We start from the raw sequence: 6,320 nt of genomic DNA, 5'->3' as shown, positions 1-6,320 counted from the left end.
ACAGGTGGAATGAACCACTGGGAATCATCTCTGAGTGGCACCAAACAGGAGCATAAGGGTCTCACCCCATGAGGGCACACTGCTGCTTATTGCTTTGTATTTCCTGTCCTACAGTGTGTGCTCCACCAGACCTCCCCACGCAGGAAAGGCCTTGGTGCCTTCCTGAGATGCCCAGACCAAGACGTAGTAGGGTTGACCTGCAGTTCTAACCTTAGCATTTTATAAATATTAACTGAGTGATTTCCCAAAATGGCTCAGTTGTGTTAGGTCTCCATATAATAGGCAAGAAGGCTACCCATCCTTTCATAAGTAATAAATAGCAAAGTCAGATCTAACATCCAGGTCTTTTTCTGATACCAGATTGTCTCTATTCTCTGTCTTCTCAGATTAGAGAAAAAAAAAAAAAAAAAAACCCAGGGGGAAATGCTGGTGCATGAAGGCCTTAGCTCCTTTGCAATAGAATAGCCATTTCTGGGTTGGGTGGCAAAGCAGTGATCAGGCCAGACGCTTCTGCACACAACCTCTCAGGTCAGGCCACAAACAAGTGGGAGAGCAGCTAATTAGATTAAGACCTTAATCACAGACTTGGCTCAGAGCCTAGTAGCAAAAGCTTGCTGCAGCCCCCCTACAGGGCCCCTCAGCTGAGAAGTTCCCACTGGGCTAGCTCAGCCCTCTGCATCCAGGCAGCCCATCCCCATCCCACCCCCTCTGGACTTGGAACTTGGAGCCATGGGGACTTGGGAATCAAACTTTGGCCAAGAATTTGATGCATTTGGTGAGAAACTCATTCCAAATCTAATAGTTCATTGCTATCCGCAAGTCCTCTTCTGAGCTATCAGCACACACACAAACTGATGCCTCCAACCCTGAAGCCCTTTACTTCTCACCAGCGCTACCACACCCAGGCACACACCCTCCTTCCTCTAGCCTCCGAGGACGAGGCTGCTTTTCCTCCAGGCGGAGGTGAAGGGGGAGCCCCTTCCCTCCCAGCCCTCCTTCAGTCCATCAACCGGGCGGCAAGTCAAAGGACAGTTTTCGGCCTTCTCTGGGGTTACAAGAGAAGCGGACCAGGGAAAGGCGTGCTGAAGTGAGAAGGAACAAAGGTGCAAATGGCTGTGTGGCCAAGACAGTGACACAGCAACACAAATGAAACTGGAAGTGGCTGGAAGAAATGCCACCTGGAGAGTCAGGGAGTTCCACTTTCGGGCGGACAGCGTCCTAGGGAGCCTTTGCATGGGGGATGCTGACCCCTGCTGGCCACGTGCGAAGACACTGCGTGGTTGCCGTTGGGACCGTGACAGTAACCTGGGAGTCACCGACTGCCCCTGGCAAGCCTTCGGTCTCAGTGGAACCGCAGCCCTGAATGGTGCCATGGAGGCAGTGGGCCTGGGCCTGGACCGGGGTGGGGGTGGGGGGCACAGGGTGGCCTGGGCGTCAGAGCCGCACATGCCCCCCAATTCGGTAACGTTGCTGGTTGCCTTAGCCCCTCCAAGCTCTCAAATGCTATTAACACCTCAGCCTCACGTGTTCTAGAAGAGTAAGAAGAAAAAGTGTAAAGAAGGACAACTGTGGTGTAAATGGCTCTGATATCCTTCCAGTTTCTACCTGGGCTTTCTCCAAAAGGCTTCCCGCCTCAGGATCAGCCAACTCCGAGTAGTGAGCGGGTGAAGCAAGGTTCATTCAACAGGTGGTTATTGACTGGGGTGGGCCAAATAAATGCTTCCAAAGATATCCAGGTCCTAATCCCAGAAACCTGTGAACATTACCTTATATGGCAAAAAGGACTTTGCAGGTGTAATTAAGTCAAGGCTGTTAAGATGGGGAGAATACCCTGGATTATCAGATGGTTCTTAGTGTAATCACAAGCATCCTTGTACTCGCATACCTCGTTTTATTGTGCTTCACAGGTGTTGTATTTTTTTTTTTTTTTACAAATGGAAGGCAACACCCTCCTCCAGAAAAAAGATTGACTCACTTTACTGTCATACTCACTTTAATACGAGTATCTGGAACCGAACCCACAATATCTCTGAGGTATGCCTATTAAGGCCTAAGGCCAAGGCAGAGGAAAACCATATACTGCACAAGAGAAGGAAAACCATACTACAAAAAAAGCAGAGAGAGATTTACGATGCTACACTGCTCACTTTAACGTGGATAAGGGGCTATAGGCCAAAGAATGTAAAAATAATGCAGCTCTAAAAACCAGAAAAGACAAGGAAATGGATTCTCCCCTGGAGGCCCTGCTCATCCTTGATTTTGGCCCATTGGAACTGAATTCAGATTTCTGGTCTCTAAAACTCTAAGAGAATAAACATGTGTTGTTTTAAGCCACGAAGTTTGCAATAATTGGTTGGTTACAGTAGCCATCAGAAACTAATATCTGACCTTCTACTCAAACTCTTCACCTGAAGTATCTGGGTCACCAGGGGTTTTCTCAGCCCTGTGCTGGGACTATAGGCCACGTGCTGATGCAGGACCCGAAGCACACAGGCCCGCTCCCCGAGGAGAGTAGGAACCACAGAGAACAGGCGTGACAAACAGGATCGGAATCCAACTAGTTCTTCCTAAATTCACAAGAGTCTCTGTGATTTGATGGCACTGTGAGTTTTTTGCCTCCAGAGAGACCAAGTTGGTCTCTCTCCCACCCTCCTTTAGGGAAGCAGCAGCTATCTATCCTCAGAGCTTCTCTGATTTCTCCATGCACAGCGGCAGCTCCCTGCTGTGAAGATCCTCCTGGCCTTGAGCACCATCTAGAACTTTGGCATGTAGCTCAGGTTGGTAGGGGTTGAAGGGAGAGTGTTTGAGGAGGTTCCTCAGATTAAAAACAGGCGCTGACACATTCTGACTCAGAGGATTTGCCTTCTTTTTAAAAAATTGTTATAGCTTCACCCACGGGCACTTTTTCATTGCTTTTAGAAGGAAGTGGGACAGAGAAAAAGAAACATCAACATGAGAGAAAAACATCGACTGGCTGCCTTCTTGCATGCTTCCTGACAGGGCCTAACCCCCAACCTAGGTATGTGGCCTGACCAGGGATTGAACCTACAACCTTTTGCTTTACAGGATGACACTCCAACCAACTGAGCCACACCAGCCAGAGCAGAATTTGCCTTCTTAATGTAGGATCTAGTCGTGAGCCACATGAGGCCGATAGCAAACATGAGTAGGACAGCTGTGAACACAGCAACTCTAATCAGCATGCCCAGGTCGTTAAAGGATAACCCAACTCCTGAAATACAAGGGAACAATTGTTTTAAAAACAGACAGAGAGAGAGAACCAAATGACAAGCTTATATTCCATTACCTCATGAGCTTTAAAAAGCACTTTCAGTGGTTTATACTCTTATGTTCCTCATCCCTAGCATATTGCCTGGCATATAAATGGTACATTTTTGACTGAATGACCACTAATATTTTATCAAAGGCCAAAGCCAGATGTGGAATAAACTAAATCTGGTAATGTAAGGACTTGTCACCAACTTTGCCATATAACTCCTTCAAGAACCCAATAATACTTCAGATTAATAATAATAATAATTCAGAATTAACTTTGGAAAATGTCCAACATCCCTTTGTGATATGGAATCTAAATTGTCTGTGAGCAAGTGACAAAAAGTCTCTCATCACAGGCATATCAGAAATTAATTCCTTGTCTATTTTTAAAGTGACAGAAACTGTTGAGGTTGAGACCATGCACCCAGAGAAGCACAAAGGCCAGTTGTGTTTCAGAATGTATTCTATCAGGATGTAACAATACAGATTTGGAGAGCTAGAATTAGTTTTCATACCACCTAGCAACTATCTTTAGAGCGAAATCCGCAGATGCCAGATCTCTGAAACTTCAAGACGGCCACCTCACAGACTTTATTTCACCTTAGCTCTTGTCACTGCCTCCAGTGTTTATGTCCCCTCCAAATTCTTACTGCGATTCTAACCCCCAGTATGATGGTATGAAGAGGTGGGGCCTTACGGAGGTGATCAGATTACAAAGCTGGAGCCCTCATGGATAGAATTAGTGCCCTTACAAAAGAGGCCACAGAGAGACCCCCTGTAAGGACACAGTAAGAAGATGGCTAGCTAAGAACCAGGAAGAAGATTCTCATCACTGAATCCACCAGCACCTTGATCTTGGACTTCCAGGCCCCAGAACCCCGTAAGTGATAAAATTTTGTTGATAAGCCACCCAGCCTATGGTAGTTTGTTACAGCAGCCCAAACAAATGAAGACACAGCCTTGTCTGGACACTTGGGAGGGCGGGGGCCAGGGAGCAACATGGAAGAACTGCTGTTGGAGGAGCTCACAGAGAGGCCACCATAGCTGGTTGACCCAAGAGCTGGACCTGGGCGATCAGAGGCTCCTTGCCCCTCCCTGTGCTTAGAATGTGTGTTCGCCCCACCAACCCTGCACGAGGAGCCATTTCGAGGAGGCAGCCTTGAGAGAGCAGTGCGTGTGAGACCGTGTAAATGGCATACATGCCTGAAGCCTGCTAAGGCCTCTATATGAACTTTTAAAATTCTGACAAGCAGGGGAGGAGATTTACTCATCTTGTGACTGCCCAAGACTAGCCTCATATGTAAGTTTCCTTGTTTATTAAACCTGTCCCCTACCAATCTGGAGCGGTCTGCTTCTCTTCGGTCTCTCCTGGCCACCTGTGTATTGGGACCAGTTTATAATTCCCCCAGGGCAACTCCTGAGGATGTGAACCAACAATCACAAAGTGTCAGGCACGACTAAGTTTCTAGCCATGAGCCATTCAGTTAGCACATACTGAGCCTCTCTTGTGTGCTGAGCTCACATTTCTCTTGAAATACAGAAACTAAGAAACACACACACAAATACCCAAAGAGCTGTGGCAACATCACTGCGGGATCACTCTCCTGCCCTTTGAGTCCAATGAAAAAAGACTGTGGTAAACAGCATCTTTGCTGGAATTTCAGTATCTAACATTCAGAGAGTTAGACAAAACCTTCGACATCTAGTCAAACCCTTTGCTTCATAGGGATACTGAGACCCAAACACCAAGCTTACACAGCAAGTTGTAGGATGAAAATAGTAATTGTGTCTATAGATCTGCTTGTGGAAGCACCAGACACTTTATAGAATTTCCAGGGTAACTGTACCAAAAGAATTACTATCACCAGCAGTAACTCCTTAGAAAGGAGAAGGCCAGGAGAAGGCCTTTGTCCAGTTCATTAAACAGGTGCTCCATCTGGACCTTGTCAGAAGGAGCTCACTTGATTTCCCAGTGCAAGTCCCTGCCTAATGTCATCTTCTGTAAGAAAACTTCTGAAAGCAAGGACACAAAGGATGGAGCCTTGGGAAACAACCGGATGTTCAAGTTAATTCTTATGCACATCTACTCTGATCAGAGTCAGGAATAGCATCCTTGTGGAAGTACTCCAAAGCTAAAGTTTGCAAAAGAAAAATCTGTACAATGAAGATTCTCATGATTTTCCATGTGTTCCAAGTTGTGGAACAGTTTCTGAACTTTGTGTCCTTCAGAGAATGTTTTCTTTGGTATTTGTGGCCAGAGGCAGTAGGCTGAGGCTCACCCCTGACCTGAGGACATGCAGGTCTCAAGGGAGATCCCAGCAGCTCAGAAGCCTTCTGGTTGGAAGGGCACTGGGGCAGCCAACACCTGTGTGAGGAACACATACAGTATGCCAGGCTCCATGAGAATTCATACTCCTTGTGGCAGCATCTTTTCTAGAAATGTTTTGGAAGGGAGGAAAAGAACACCAGTAGTGTCCACAGGCACCTTACTTCCTGCTTAATCTTTTTCACCGCAGATTTTAACACTTTGAAAGAGTACCCACTCAGAGACTCTGCAGTGCTCTGACTTAACCCTCACTTTAATACAACTTTGGAGAGAGGGGAGGGAAAAAAATCGTGTTGACAGAGCACAGTAATATCACTACGATATCACAAGCCTCAGGGACTTTTATCCCTGACCGACCTAACGCGTGCTCTCATTGCTTGCACTTCTGTTTGAGCTGACACTAGACTTGGGAGTGGATTCTGAGATGGTAGCCCTTGGGTAAACTAAGCCTGATAAATGTAAAATTTAGACACAGTACACTAAAAATACATTAAGTTTATGCATTTATAAAGCAGGGAAGGAACATAGGTGGAAATCTGGATCAGAAAAGCTGATTTCTGATCAATTCCCTGACACAACCAGTGAGGACCACACTTTGTAGTTTGAATACACAGCCATCCTCTCTCCTGCTGTCAGATTACAAGGCGGCTTTAGAGGACCCAGGGCTCTAAACATGATTAGTGGGTTTGGAATATATCTAACACTCTCCAGTCAGGAA

General features: G+C 46.4%; 1 long non-coding RNA gene across 1 annotated transcript in view; it reads right to left on the bottom strand.

The window, feature by feature from the left end:
- Positions 1-6,320, bottom strand: part of LOC118501104 — a 77,057-nt gene that overhangs the window by 49,968 nt on the left and 20,769 nt on the right. The window lies entirely within an intron of this gene.

This window comes from Phyllostomus discolor, chromosome 6 (genome assembly GCF_004126475.2).
Source record: "Phyllostomus discolor isolate MPI-MPIP mPhyDis1 chromosome 6, mPhyDis1.pri.v3, whole genome shotgun sequence".
Lineage (NCBI taxonomy): Eukaryota > Metazoa > Chordata > Mammalia > Chiroptera > Phyllostomidae > Phyllostomus > Phyllostomus discolor.
The sequence above is the reverse complement of the archived record's forward strand: the minus strand, read 5'-3'. Positions and strand labels throughout refer to the sequence as shown.